This window comes from Dipodomys merriami, unplaced genomic scaffold (assembly GCF_024711535.1).
Source record: "Dipodomys merriami isolate MVZ:Mamm:240054 unplaced genomic scaffold, mDipMer1.0.p SCAF_12, whole genome shotgun sequence".
NCBI lineage: Eukaryota > Metazoa > Chordata > Mammalia > Rodentia > Heteromyidae > Dipodomys > Dipodomys merriami.
Genome location: NW_027202493.1, coordinates 9018574 through 9035117, shown reverse-complemented (window position 1 = coordinate 9035117; position 16544 = coordinate 9018574).

Sequence of the window (16544 nt, the reverse complement as noted above, 5' to 3'; positions counted from 1 at the left end):
GTGCACTCAAATGAGAATTATTCAAATTTCACCAAAAAATTCTACTGTTCTACTCTATCACTTCCTTTATTATAGTTTCCTTATTGTACTTTCCTGTAGCAAAGAAAATGCTGTCTGTATTTAAGGCTAAGTTAGCTTATACTGCAACATCCATTCACTGTAATTATCTTAAATATTTATTTTTCATTATTAAATCATTTCTCTTATGCATCACCAGATTCCCCCTCGTTACTTATTGCTTCAAAATATTTTTAATGTATGTTTGAAGATATTTAAAATAGTTATCTCTTGTCTTCGTGGAACCCTGAAGTTAAAAATGTCTTCCTTCTCTGTTCCTATGTATGGAAAACAGTCTTGAAACAGTCCTTGACATATGTGATTTTTATGTAGGCTTCTCAACCCCATTAGTCTACAAACATCATGCTTAAAAAAGGCTCACATTAATCCACACTGTCTTTTGGCTTATCCTTGGTTGTCTGCTATTAGCTTCCTATTACTAGGACAAAATACCTGAGATAATTAACTGAAAAAGAGGAAAGGCTTATTTTGGCCCAGAGTTTCAGATTGTTTCAGACCATAATTTTCTGGTTCTTTTGATTTTAGGCCTGTGGCAGCACAGAATATGGCGGGTGAGAGCATGTGGTAAAAGAAGGCTGCTTGCCTTATGGTGCTAGGAGCAGAGGAAGAGACATGATGAAGGGAACCAGTGTTCCAATATCCAATTCAATGACACAGTGAATTTACTTGATTTTACTAGGACTCACCTCTTAAAGGTTCTATCCCTTCCTAAAGGACCATTAGATAACAATCAAGCCTTCAACATATGGCCTTTGGCCAGGCATTTAAAATCAAAACCGGACCAGTTTTCCATCATCTTGTTAGTGATAACTATAATGTATGACATGATTGTTTACTTCTTATACCCTAAATCATGGTTTTCTATTACCTTCACTACCACAGGCTCTCTTGGTTTTGTTATCACTTCACTGAATGCACTATTCCATTTTGCAAGACTCCACATTATTGATGAAATATTTAATTGATAGATTGGCTTAAAACTCTGATCTCAGCACTCAACCACTGGATCCTTTACAATTATGCTCTGTAACTAGTGATTATAAACCATTTCAGGTACTATTTGTATTACATTGTATTACATACCTATTCAAATATTTCCTTAACTTTTGGCTCAAATATAGATAATTAGCTTAGCAAAACAATCACTACTGGAATATTTCATCGGTATCTCAGGTTGGACATGGCCAATGTAGTATTATCTAATATAATCTTACAATTTGGACCACAGTGTCCTATCCCTTCAGGAATGAAGGGATACAAAGAGGGCTTAATGAGGTAGTCAACTTGCCAGGATCAGCCACATGGAATGTTGGGTCACTATGTGAGTGCACAATTGATGCACAAACAGCAGATAACACATCTCTACATAGCTTTTGACCATTCAAAATGTCTATTGTTATGTGTGTGTTTTAGTCCCTGAGTGTATAGCACCCAATACTTATAAGAAATGTATATTTTGGCATGGGAATAAGAATTAAGAGAAACAGATGATATAAAGAACAAAAAATAAGTGGTTGCAATACTTTGCTTGAAAGTTTGCTTTGTGGTTCAGTAAATAATGTACATAAGTAGCTCAGTGCAAATTCTGTCATGGAGAGACTGGAAAATATCAGAATGGGCTACTTCCTACTCTACAGGGGTCAAGAGAAGAATTCAATGGATAAGGAAAAATGCACTATATCCTCAAATGTATTACTTTAAACATTTTAGTTTCATTATCTTGTTTAAATTTCCAAATTATGTTTTAATGTTTTGTTAGTTTCCTTCTTCTAAAACAAGAAGAAAGACCAAATTATCTCTTAAATTCTTTTTAATCTGACCAGATTAAACTAATTCACCTAGGAAACCTAAAAAGGTGAAATGGTTTGCTTTAGGCATTGAAAACAATAACAACAACAAGATATCTATCTCAGTCCAATAAATGCTCAGGGGTCTTCCATCTTGTGTTTTAGCTTCCTGCTGGAGGTATAGGAACAATGTAAGAAGAAGTCTGGATGGAGGAAATTATCATTGGAATCTCAAGCAGGCAAGAAGACTGAGTCGTCAAGAAGGCGATTGCAGTAAAGGATATAAGGCATCCAAAGGTCTTTAGACATTACCTGTAGAAGGAACAAGAGCCCTAACAGAGCTAGCAGAATTTCAGTAAAGGATGAGAGAAGGCTAAAGCTTCATTGGAGATTTTTATACATATGGAGAAGTATTTAAAATAGAGCTAGAATGCATGGATTTGAAATTTATCCTTGTCACATTATTATTATTCAATTGTATATATTCAAACGCTTATGGGATCCACTGTGATCGTTTGATATATGTATATAGTACATCATGATCAAATCAGAGTAGTTAACATTCCCTTTTACCTAAATATTTTAAAATACCATTCTTTTTGTTTAACACATAATACTACTTTTTTTTTTAAAGCTATTTGACCTTAGCGAAGACATTAAATGTCTCTTAGTGTCAATTTGTTCATTTATAATAATTGGGATATTATCTACCTCATAACTCCTAATTCAGAGGACTGCTCAGATAATTTTTAAATAAAATGAAACAATTAATCAATATTTACTGATCTTTCCTGATAATAAGAATCACCTGGGATTTCTGTTAAGCACATAAATTATAATCATTTGATTTGATAACATCAGACTTAATAGATTTTATTTGATTCTATTCCTTAACAGTAGCCAAGAGGTTTTTTTTTTCATCCTCTAGAGTAAATTTGGAAGCCAGGAATATTGTGGCAGTGCCATGCAATATTGTGAAAGCTGAAAAGTCTCTATTCAAGCCAATCCAACAGAAGCAACTGCAAAATGTTTTTCTTCCATTTGGTTCCTTTTCATAAGGTAGAAAGTGTTACCTAGTTGTTCAAATGGTTGTCTAGAAAGGGATAAAAAGTAAGAGTCTTGTTTGGTTTTATTTGCCTATCTGCTTTTCTACCACCACGGTCATCTGTCTATCATCTAGGTAACCTTTAGCTAACTATCATTCTACTAACATACCTACCTATACATCTATCTATCTAGCTATTATCTACTTACTTGGTGTTTGGGGAGCTGATGCAAACATTGTACTACCACAAATCTAGACTTTAGCTACTGATTTAGAACAATATTTGAGGGATCATAATTCTGTTAGTTATACATTGTTCAAATTTTCCTTATAATTGCATATAACTAATCTCTACAAAGTGGAAAACAAAAAGGACCTGTGAAAAGTCATAGTAGAATATGGCAATGGTATCAAAATATCAATTGCTTAAATTAAAGGCAATATTTTTCTCTTATGAATATTTACAAACACAAAAGTGCCATATTAGGACTTCTATATGGCCAGATATGAAACCTGAATGGCCACTGAAAATAAATGTCTTTGGTTAAATTTGAGTTGATAAGACTGAGATGCTACAGGGCAATTATTTTCAGATCTCCATAGCTTGGTCTTTGTTTCTGAGTAGATATCCAAAAGAAAATAAAGAAAATAAAAGTAAATGGTGAAGTCATTATCTAATTATATGTTGTATATATAGGCCTGAGTCTACTTTTTGTTTCTGATCCTGAACTTAATCCCATCTGGGCTAAAACTCCCAATTCTACTGCCTCAAGTGCTGAGATGAAGGGGGTGTGTCACCATGCCTGTCTTGAGTCCTTTTATACCCTAAACTGCTGCATATACTGTATGTTTGTATGGCTGTCCATCTTTCTTGACTCAGGTAAAAACTGAAGGACAATCCTTGTCTTTCACCTCACGGAGAAATGATAGGCTGGCTGCCTTTATTTTCTACCAGTAGTAGATTGAATATGGCTGAGTACTCCCAAAGGGAGTAATAACCAATGAGGACTTCTCTCATTACCAAATTACATGCAAATCCTAGATTAATACTTGTCAAAAATAATTTCATTCATTCTTAAGTAGGTTATTTTGGTCTACAGTAGGTTCTGGCTAACCTACATATGACATAACATATGTAGTAGTCAGTCTCCCCCACCCCCAGTAAACAGCATAGAGTTGAAAAGACTTATTTTAGCTCATGGTTCTATAGATGCTTTTCTGTGGTTGACTGTATCCATCAATTTGAGCCTGAGGCAAGTCTGAACACTGTAGTAGCAGGAGCCTGTGGCAAGGGCTGCTCCATCCATGACAGCATAGAAGCAGAGAAAAGTAGCAAGAACAGACCAGGGCCAAGATATCTACTTAAAAGGTACACCCTTAGTACTTCCTCCAGTGAAGGGCTACCTTCTCCAGTTTGATCACTTCCCAACAGTATATTTAAAGTTTGAATCCATCAATGGACTAGAGCACATATTACATTAAAGTCCTCAATATTTAGTCATCTCTGGAAATAATCCTAAAATATACCCAGAGGTATGCTTTGCTTGTCTCCTAGGTGCTTATGAATCCAGTCAAATTGATAATCGAGAGTAACCTTCTTCCTGGGCTCATGACTCATGATTTTAATATTCGTTACTCAAAAGGCTGAGATCTAAGGTTTGATACTTGAAGCCAGCAACAGAAGAGAAGTTCTCAAAACTCTATCTCCAATTCATCAGGAAAAAGTAGGACTGGACATGTGTTTCAAGTAAGAGAGTACCAGTTAAGTATAAATTCCCGAATTCCAACCCTAGTACATATAAATAAATAACTTTGACAATACACTTATGATTTTTCTTCATGTTCACTTAATACTCAGAATCATTTGTGTGTGTGTGTGTGTGTGTGTGTGTGTGTGTGTGTGTGTGTGTGTGTGTGTGTGTGTGTGCTAGATACCCAGTCTTACAGTTAAAGAGCCTTGCTTTTGTGAGAAATCCAGTTTTACCTATGTAGTAAGTCTCCAGGCTAACTTTTGAACCCAAACTCTATTTGCATGTCAATATTTTCATATTGAATTTTCCTGATAATATAGTATTTTCAAGTGTAAAATACCTTCCTCATGCTCTAACTTGTTAATTTGAGCTTCTGCAGTCAGTCTGTGAATTACGCTGCATAGTCTAACATCCATACCTTATCCTTCCTTTCATCATTTCTTTTCCATTGATCCCGTAGTAGACAAGGTAACTCTAATTGATAACCCACTCTATGGACTATGTAACAAAGAAAAGCATCTCCAATTTTCCATCAGTAAAACAAGGTTAAATCTGCCATTTCCATCAGTAAAATGAGGTTTAATTAATACAAGCTTCACAAAAATTATATTACTATTCTATAATCATTCTCGTTATCATTCTTAGAAATCACCCAAGAAGTCCCTTTTTAGTTGTAATATAAGCTTTTGTTCCATAGATAAACAAGGACATTTTGTCTTCTGCTATTGAGTCTCTGTGGCTTTTCCACATTCATCTCTCCTCAGGGAATAAATGTGTGTAATAAGTGCAATTTTCATTCCTACCACATATCTCAGGGCAGAGAGACCTGAAAATATGTTCTGCCCTAACTTTGATTCATGACTGCTTTAATGCCTACCATTAGCACTTGGTGCACAGGGTTTCAACTCCAATAAAAATATGAACACTACTGCCAGAGGTAAAATGGAAGAGCTAGCTGCTCATACAACAGAGGCCGATCAAATTATTTTGACCCAAAGTTTAAGATTCATATTGTGTGTATCCGAGCACCTATACTACAACTGCTTGGAAATTTATAGTTTCACAGATGTTCTATGTGTCAGCCTTTTCTCTTATTCTATGAGCTCTGTCACAGCCTATGTTTTTGTTTTTGCTTCATTTCTTAGTCTCCTGAATGCCAGTAGTAGACTGAGTTCTAATGATTGTTCATCCCCAAAGAAAATCAGAGAATGTTTTGTACAACTTCCCAGGTTGGAAGGACAGTAAAGCAGTATGCTAATAGGTCCCTCTACTCTAAGATATTACTAAGGATAGAACAAAATGGAGACAGTCTTGTGTACCAGGTTTTGAACAACTGGGAGAAATAGGAACCCGTCGGAATATAGATTTGTGAAACAAATGGATGATCCATGTCTTAGTCGTTGTTAAAGGAGATGCGTTTGATTAAGAGAAAGGTGTTAGGCTAATTATTTTTTTCTTTTTACAAAATTTTAACGTATATTTTTATTGTAAAGATACTATACAAGCCAGGCACTGGTGGCTCACACCTGTAATCCTAGCTACTCAGGAGACTGAGATATGAGGATCGCGCTTCAAAGCCAGACCCATCAGGAAAAGCCGTGAAACTCTTAGTTCAAATAAACCATCCAGAAAACCGGAAGTGGTGCTGTGGCTGAAGTGGTAGAGTGCTAGCCTTGAGCTGAAGAGCTTAGGGACAGCACCCAGGCCCAGAGGTGGCCTTATGACCCACCCTCAAAAAATACTATACAGAGGAGTTACAGATACATGATGAAGGTAATCGGGAAATTTCCTATCAAGCATTATTACTCCCTTTCCCCCACCCCCTCACTATCCCTTCCTTCCCTACTTCCCCAACTCCTCCCTACCTCCCCCCCCAAGTTGTAAATTTCATTTTCAACATAGTGTCTTGTATATATACTTATTGCAATGGGTCAACCTGAATTCTTGTTTCAGCATTTTATTATTTCCTTTCCCCTCCCCAAATTAGAAAAATGTATAAACAAGATGCAAGGCACCAGAATCAAATAAAAAGGAGTTCTACCATGGGAGAAGAACATAGAAAAGAAACAAAAAAATTAAATAGTACATAATAAGTACATTAAAAACAACAGCAACAAAGATAAAACCTCTTGTGTCTCTATCTTGGGGTACATTTCGCTTAGCATCATCTTATTTGGTCATATGCACATAGCTTTTTGACCTTTTTTCCTTATCCTTGACATGCACTAGTTATTCCAAATAAGGGAAACCATGGGACCTATGTTTCTTTGGGCCTGGCTTACTTCACTTAATATAATGTTTTCCATGTCTTTCTAGTTCCTAATGAATAGGGCAGTGCCATTCTTTCTGACGGAGACATAGAATCCAATTATATTTATATACACCACAATTTCTTGATCCATTCATCTACTGAGGGACATCTGGGTGAGTTCTGTATCTGAGCTATGGTGAATAATACCTGGATAAACATAGTTGTACTGATAGCATTAGTATGGCCTTCTTTGTGATCATTTGGGTAAATGTCTAAAAGTGGGATTTGTGGGTTATAGGGGAGCTCTATGTGTAGTCTTTGGAGGAACTTCCATACTGCTTTCCAAAGTGGCAGAACAAGTTCACACTCTCACCAAAAATACAGTAGGGTTCCCTTTTGGCTACATCCCATCCAACATCTGTTCTTATTAGATTCCTTGATTACAGCCATTCTAACTGGGGTGAAGTGGAATCTCAATGTTGTTTTGATTTGCATTTCTTTTATGGCTAGAGAAGTTGAGCATTTCTTCATGTGTCTATTGGCCATTCTAATTCTCTTCAGAGAAGTCTTTCTTTAAGTCATTAGCCCACTTAGCAATCAGGCAATTGTTTCTTTGAGGATTTGTTGTTGGGCATTCAATTTTTTTTGAGTTCTTAGTATATTTTAGATATGAGACCCTTGTCCATTGTATGGGTAGTGAGGATTTTCTCCCAGTCTATGGGTTTTCTATTAATCTTGCTAGCTCTGTCCTTTGCTATGCAGAAGCTCTGCAGTTTCATGTGATCCCATTTGTCCAACCTTTCTTTGATTTGTTGTGTCTCTTGGTCTTTGTTAAGAAAGTTTCAGCCTGTGCCAAGGAGCCCTTGAAATTCTATTCCTTCCTGTAATGTTTTCAGGGTATCTGCTTTGACTCCGAGGTCCTAAAACCATTTGGAGTTGATTCTGGTGCAGGGTGATATATAAGGTTCTGATTTTAGTTTTCTACAGGTGTTTAACCAATTTTGCCAACACTATGTACTGAAGAGACTGTCTTTCTTCCATTCTGTTTTTTTAGTACCCTCATTGAAGATAAGGTGGCTATAGGTCTGTGGGTTCATTTCCGGGTCTTCAGTTCTATTCCATTGGCCCTCCGGTCTGTTCTTGTGCCAGTACCAATATGTTTTGATTACTATGGCTTTGAAGTGGAATTTGAAATTTGGTATTGATATTCCTCCAGCAGTGTTATTTCTGCTAGGGATTATTTTTGCTATTCTGGGTCTTTTATTGTTCCACATGAAATTTTAGATTTCTTCTTCTATTTCATTGAAGAATGAGGTTGGGATATTGATATGTACCACATTGAATTTGTAGATAGCCTTTGGCACTATTGCCATTTTCACAATATTAATCCTTCCAATCCAGAAGCATGGAAGGTTTTTCTACTTCCTTAGTTCTGCTTTAATTTATTTTTCAGGTTTTTAAAGTTTTCATCATAGAAGTCATTCACTTCTTTAATTTAATTCCTAGGTATCTTATTTCTGTGTAGCTATTACAAAAGGCATTGGTTTCCTGATTTCAGCTGAGCTAGTCTTATTATGGGAATACAGAAAAGCCATTGATTTTTGAGGGTAAATTTTATACCCTGCTACTTTGCCAAAGTTTCAAATCAGTTTGAATAACTTGTGAGTGGAGTCTGAGGGATTCTTTAAATACAAGATCATGTCATCTGCAAAGAGGGAGAGTTTTATTTCATCTTTCCCTATTTGAATTCCCTTTATGTTTGCATCTTGTCTTATTGCTCTAGAATGACTACATTCTAAAACTAAATTGGAGAGAAGTAGAGAGAGTGGACATTCTTTTCTTATTCCTGAATTTAGAGGACATGGCTTTAGCTTTTTGACATTAAGTATAATGCTGGCTGTAGGTTTGTTATACATAGCCTTTACTATATTGAGAAATATTCCCTGGATTCTTACTGTTTATGAAGCTTTCATCTCAAAGGGGTGTTGGATCTTATCAAATGCTTTTTCCGCATCTATTGAAATATTCATGTGGTTCTTATCCTTGCTCTTATTGATTTGATGAATTATATTGATTGATTTGTGTATATAGAGCAAGCATTGCATCCCTGAAATGCATCCTCTTTGATCATGGTGTATGATTTTATTGACAAATTGTTGAAGTTAATTGGCCAAAAATTGTGTTGAGAAGTTTTGCCTCAATGTTCATCAAAGAAATCAATCCATAGTTCTCTTTCTTTGATGAGTCCCTGATTGATTTTGGGATGAAGGTTATGACAGCTTCATAGAAAAAGTTTAGTAATGAAGTTTTAATTTCAATTTCATTTACGAGTTAGAGGACTATTGGTGTGAGTTCTGCTTTGAAGGCCTTGTAGAATTCAGCTGTAAAACCATCTTGTCCTGGGCTTTTCTTGGGTGGGAGGGATTTTATTGCTCTTTCTACTTTGATGAATGAAATGGGTCTATTAAGTTGGTTTAAATCATTGTGGATTAGTTTGAGCATATCAATATTTGCTAGAAATTTGTGCATTTCTTTCAGATTCTCAAACTTATTAGCATAAAGATTTGAGCGGTATTCCTGTATAATGTTCAGATTCTTGGTTGAATCTGTGGTGATGCTCCCATTCTCATCTCTGAATTTGTTTATTTGGGTGTGTTCTCTGCTTTTTTTGATAAAGTTTCCTAAGAGTCTGTCAATTTTGTTATTTTTTTGAAGAACCAGCTCTTTGTTTTTTTTTTTTTTTCAGGTAAGAGGTAGGTTTATTCATTGTTCCAGCTGGCCCCAGGCCATCTTGGTCCTCCATGTGGTGGGGAAAGGCCTGGGAAAGAGAGCTGAGAGAGCTGGGAAAGAGAGAGAGCTGGGAAAGAGAGGAAAGAGAGAAAAGAGCTAGAAAAGAGCAGAGAGAGAGCAGAGAGAGCGCAGAGAGAGCCAGCTCTTTGTTTTGTTGATTCTTTCTATGATTTCTTTGGATTCTAATTCGTGTAATTCTAATTTAATTTTAATTATTTGTTTCTGTCTACTGGATTGAAGTTTGGCTTTTTTTTTTCAAGGAGATTCAAGTGCCTTGTTATATTGTTGGTTTCAGTTCTCTCCAATTCATTGTTGTAAGAACTCAGAGCTATAAACTTGTCTCTGAGAACTTCCTTTGCTGTGTCCCAGAGGAGCTGGTAATTTGTGTGTTCATTTTTGTTAAATATCATGAACATTTGAATTTCCTTTCTAATCTCTTCCATGACCCACCGGGGTTTCAACAGTGTGTTGTTCAGCCTCCATGTGTTACAGGATTTTCTTTGGTTGTTTTGTTATTGAATTCTACTTGTATTCCCTTGTGATCTTAGAGAATGCAGGGCCTAATTTCAATGTTTCTGAATTTGGACAAATTTACTTTTTGACCTAAAATGTGGTCTAAATTGGAGAATGTTCCATGTGCTGCTGAGAAGAATGTGCATTCTGATGCTGCTGGGTGAAATATTCTGTAGATGTCTGTCAAGTCTAATTGATGTATGCAGTTGTTTAGATCTGCTGTTACTCTGTTTAGTTTTTGTGAGTTGATCAATCCAACGGGGATAGTGGTGTGTTAAAGTCCCCAACATGTATCCACATGAGATTTAAGGGAAAGTCATATTTCTTGGATAAGTTTGGGTGCTCCATATTTGGTGAATAGATATTTAGAATTGTAATATCCTCCTGTAGGAGAGGTGCCTTGATTAGCATGTAATATCCTTCTTTATCTCTTCTTGCTAATTTTAATTTGACATCTACTTATCTGATAGTAGGCTTGCAACTCCTGCCTGTTTATGAGGACTGTTTTCTTAGGAGATTTTGTTCCATCATTTTGCTTTCAGAATATGTTTGTTTTTGTGGGAAAGGTGTGTCTCTTGAAGGCAGAAGATAGAAAGATCTTGTTTTCTGATCCAACTAGACAATCTATGTTGCTTAATTGGAAAGTTAAATCCATTAATATTGAGAGTTAGGATTTAGAGGTGTTTGGATGTTACTGTTATACTATCCACTTCTTTGGGGGCTGTGACAACTGGGTTCTTCCTATGATTCTTGGATTCTCTGTTTGGGGCTGTTTCTTGGCCATTATGCTCTTGTTTGTTTTCTATGTGTAGGACATCTGTAAGTATTCTTTGTAGGGCTGGTTTGCTGGAGATACAATGTTTCATTTTTTCTTTGCCTTGGAAGATTTTTATTTGTCCCTCTTGTTATAAAGGAGAGTTTAGCTGGGTACAATATTCTTGGTTGATATTTGTTTGTCTTTAGGCCGTTGCATACATCATTACAGGCTCTTCTTGCTTTCATGATCTCTGCTGAGAAATCTGAAGTTAATTTAATTAGTTTCCCTTTATAGATAATTATCTTTTCTCCCTAACAGCTTGAAAGGTCCTTTCCTTGGTCTCTATTGATCCTGTGCAGATTACAATTTGTCAGTGGGATGTCTTGTTCTGATCTGGTCATTTGGGGTTCTAAAGGCTTCTGGTATCTGAATGGGCCTATCTTTTTGCATGTTTGGGAAGTTCTTTGCCAGGATACTGTTAAATTAATTTCCTAGACCTTTCACTTCTGTCTCTAGGCTCTCTTCTACACCCATTAGCCTTAAATTAGGCCATCTGATGGTGTCTTCTAAATGCTGAATAGGTCTATCATATTTCTTGGAATTGTCTTGAATATTTGTCTGTTCTTTCTCTGTAATGTCTAGGCTGTCTTCAATCACATAGATTCGATCTTCTGCATGGTCTAACCAATTGTCAGACTTTCTACTTTGTTTTATTTTCTTTCATTCTAATTGTTCAGATTTGATGGCTTCAAATTCTTTGTTGGATCTTTGTTTTAGATCTTGTATGGACTTCTTTACATCCTTAATTTGGATTTCAGTGTTCATTCTCAAATACCTTAGTTGATAGTTTAGTTTCATTGGACTCCCTTTCTTTCTGTTGGACCTCATTCAGCATTCTCTTTTGGGCCTCCGTAGATTCCTCCAGTTTTCTCTTTGTAGATTCCACGAATGCCTTTATTAATCTTTGTTTATTCTCATCCCACTCATGCAATTCCTCTATTAATCTTCGGTTACCCTTCTTAAGCTCATGAAATTCCTGTTTTTATCTTTGGTTAGCCTCATCAAGCTCACACATTTCCCTATCAAGCTCATACAGAGTCCTTTGCAGGCTTTCAGTCTTTTCATTCAGCATGTTTACCAGTAGTGTTTGTAGATCATTTTGGGAACTTTCCTCTGTATTGTTCATTAACTTCTCTGTTGCCTGATTATCATAATGGGAGTTGAGATACATAGACTTGCCATTTTTCTTGTGTTTCTCCAGCTTGTTCTGCCCATTTGGATATGAAAGCAAAATCAATACCACTCTAGAACACTATTTTAAGGCAAGCATGAACCAGAGCCCTGTATTTGCACCCATTGCTTGAGGCAGTCAAAATAAGTATAGATACAATCTCATTGAACAAATACAATCTAGTTCAACAAGAAAGAACTAGGGGTAAATTGACTAAGAATATCCATGAAGGAGTCAGCAGGCCAGAAATTAATAGGTTTAGGGAGTTTTATGAGGAGAAAATAAGATTATTGGAATGTGAGGAAAGAAAGGGAGTGAGGGAAGACCTCAATTCAGTGAGAGGAAAAGAATAGAAGCGAAGGAGAAGAGAGATAAAGAAAAAGGAAAAATTAAAAAAATGAAAATGAAACACTTAAAATTATATAAGTATAAAGAAATAATACTACAATTAAAGGAGTTAAGTTTGGGAGTTTGTGAATGGAATAATCAATATCTGAATTAAGTATGCACAGAGTGAAGGGTAAGGTCTAATAATAGAAGATGGGTATATATAGAGGGGTGAACAGAGCAGCAATTATGTGAAGAAAAAAAAAAAACAAATACCAAAAGTGTAAAGAATAAAAAGAAAAAAAATTTAAATCCTAAAATAAAAATGATAAAAAAGTAGAAATAATTTATATATATATATATATATATATATATTTTTATTAGGTAGAAAAACATGTTCTTCAGTTTTTTTTGGAGGGGTGGTGATCTTGTATCTCCTCAATGTCTGTAACCAGTCTCTTGGTGGAGTCTGATTTGCTCGTGTTGTTTGGTTTTCCTGTGGCTTGATTGGTTTCCTAAATCAGTTTGTTTGAGTGGACAGAAAGAAGCTCTTCCTTACCAGGACTTTTTGACCCTCCTCCCAGGCTAGATCAGTGGGAGGACATTTTGCTTGGAGTGTCACAAAAGAGGGAGATGACTGTTTCCTCTAGTTTGGTGTTGCTGTGATGGGGCTAGGTTGTGGGTAGATTTGAGGCCTTTCAGCAATCAGTAGATTTTCCCTAAGGGGCTAGCTCCTGAGACATTCTCATAGACCAGCCTGGAGCCATTCTCAGGATTTATGCTTACTGAGTTTCCAATTGTTTTTCTTTTACCATCTTGCAGCTGGGTCGGCTGCTTGTGCTTCAGTGGGTGGGGCAACCTCTGTCTCTGTTTATTCAGTTAAGAAAGTCACTTCTCCATGGGGGGAGGAACTTTCCTTTCCTGAGGAGGGCAACTTTCCCAGGGTGAAGCTGAGCCCTGCAGGTCAGGTTCCTTTGACTTGTTGAGTGGCTCCTCAACGCCTGAGTTGCATGCTAGCTACTCTGGCCCTGTCTTTTTTTTTATCAAAGATGGAGCTCTATTCCAGTGGTGTGTTAGGGGCAACATTCCTTTGGCTGCTCTTTGAGAAGGAGTGAGAATGTCTTGTGGGGTACTCACAACTTTACCATGGTTTCTGGGTCGTCCTTGGTCTGTTATTGTCTGTGGTCAGCAGGGTGAAGATTTCTGCTCCTTGTCAGTTCTTTCTGGCAGTGAGTAGAATCTGCTCAGACACTGTCTCTGGCACCTTTGTCCCAGGCTCTTTCTGTTGATATGGCAGCCACAGCAACAACTGCACTGCAGACATGGACTAGTGCTCGAATCTGTCTCCTAAACCAAGCCACCTGAATTTTTCCTTTCTGACCAAACTCTCTGTGCTGTGTGGGAACACTTGGTGTGACTCTCTAGCCTTGGACTTTTCATTGGTACACTAAAACTGAGAGAGAGCATGTTTAGCCCCCAGCTTCTCCTCCACCATCTTCCTCCAGACCTCCTAAACATATTTTTAAACAACACAGATAAAAAAAATGGATTTTATACTTTCACAAAAAGTCCTTTTTGTATGAGCATTCATGTTCAAATGCAAAGGAGTGAAAGGCCTCTTATCTATATTTTAGGCTATAGCAAATGGAAGATATGGTTTGTGTATTACAAAATGTTGACAATTATTAAATATATGCAATCTATATTTAGACATATAATTTATGCTTCTCTTCTATAATAAAAAGTAAAACTAAAAGTATAACAAGGTAAAATATTTGAGTGTAAAGTGCATAGATGAGGACAGTAGAGAGAAAAATGTATCTTGCTCTATCAACCATCTTTCTTGTTTGTCTTTCCCTACTCTACCAGTCAACCCTTGTCTAAATATATATTGAACAGATATATATTTGCTGCAAAAAGGTATGGTTGGATTAAGATAAGAAGATTATAACCTTTCCCTGAACCCATCCAAAAGCAATTTTGATTAACGTCAAACCTTTATTTTCATTAATGACGATGTCTATTCATCTTGCAGACCTGAGTACTCCAGCTCTCATTTGAGTTGTCTTCTAACTCTTGATACATAGTTTATTGCCTCATTTTCTATTATCATTATTATACAGACCAATTACTCTCTTTCAAATTATAACTAATGAAAAAGAAGTGATTATGGATCTTTCATGAAGTGGTGGTGTTGGTGGTTAAACTCAGGCCTCTCATACTTGATCTCTCACTATTTAACTCAGATAGCCTGAACTGTGATTCTTTTATTAATGCTTCTAGCACAACTAGAATGATAAATGCCTGATGGGCCCAGCTATTGTTTGAGATTGGGACTTGATAACTTTTTTTACCCTAGCTGGCTTCAAACTATAATCCTCCAAATTTTTGGCTCTCAGGATTGCAGGCAGGAGCCACTGTTCCCAGCCTTGAACCAATATTTGAAGGATGTTGTAAAAATTGTTAAATGATATACCAAGTTGGAAATTTGGCCTGTTCAATAACTCTTCAATATCTGTAGTTCAGAAATATAACCCTAGGAGAGATTCAAGCCCTACAAAGTAAAGAAGATGGAAAGACAACCACCAAAGGGCTCAAGAGACATCTCTTTATAAAAAGAATTTCTAGATAAATTGAAAATATTATATTTATGTATTGAGAACTAAACAAAGCAAGCTGAGTCCATTCTAAATAGTCCTGAGTTACTATTGCCTTAATTAATGCTCACAGTTGCAATTTAAAATTTAAAATGTAGTACAGACAGAGTAATACATTTAAATGATAAGGAGATAAAGATTATTTTCTAAAGATTTCATTAAAAGCGACTGTTATTTTTAAAGTGTGATAGACATAGACTATTCATTAACTTTTTCATCAGAGTACAAACTAGAGGAAATGAAGAGACATGGTCAATGTCACTTCATTTGCTGTTGGGTGATGTAGCATATGTAGTTTCCAAAAGGCGAACTGGAAACATATGGTGTTTCCATGTGGACTAATCTACATATGTTAAGAAAATGTTTTTAAAAGCCACTGAAAATACATCTTTTTTTCCTTTTTTCTCTTGCTATAATTTGGAAGGGAGCAATAGATCTGCAACATTGAAGTCAATAGAAAACAAGTTAATGAACTATGCTAAGGAGAATCAGAAGAGCTCAGAAAGGAGCTGTGAATTCTCAGGCCATCAAAATGATTTTACTTTATCATTAGTGAGAATAAATACTTCCTGTTCATCTTGGTAGTCCTCAGACTGGATAAAGGAAAAAGTTCATGATCTCTCTGGTTTTCATCTAAGAATGCTTCTTGTCCTTCCATTCTCATGTATGAAAATAAGGAGAGCTACTTTGTAATGTTCACATAATCATTAAATAAATATCAGTGAGTCTTTAGCAAAACCATAATCAATCATTTATTTCTCACTATAACATTGGTTTAGATGAATATTTCCTTGAGAAGTATCAAAGTTGATAAAATTTGAAAGTTAATTGAAATTCAGTATACTCTTTTAATTGTAGCTTATTTGGAATGATATATTAAATTTGAATCATCCTAAGGACAGTTTAACACATGTTATTCCTTTATAAATTATAATTTTTAGACCTTTATCTTTGTAAATTGTAAATTTAAAGTATATTCATTCCCTGGATTTATTGTTTTAAACTCCTTTTCCTTCTCATGTTTTTCAAATGTAAAACTCTTTCATGTTTGAAATAGTCACATTATGAATACTCAAAAATAAAATTTAACTTGTGAACACCTGTCTTTCTATAGATAAAAATATAGTCAAAACAAGTATATTTCTATTAATTAATTAAATAAAACACAACACTATTTTTTGAAAAACTCACAAAGTAGTTAGCTTCCTGCACTCTCTCTATTTAATAGAAATTGCTGTGAACTTAAGAGCAGATTTTGTTCTTCATTAATTTTATAGCTTCTAGTAAAAAAAAATTTTTTTCCTGAAACCATTGTACAATTGGGTAAAGGTTTGACAGCAATCTTGGTTGAAATGTT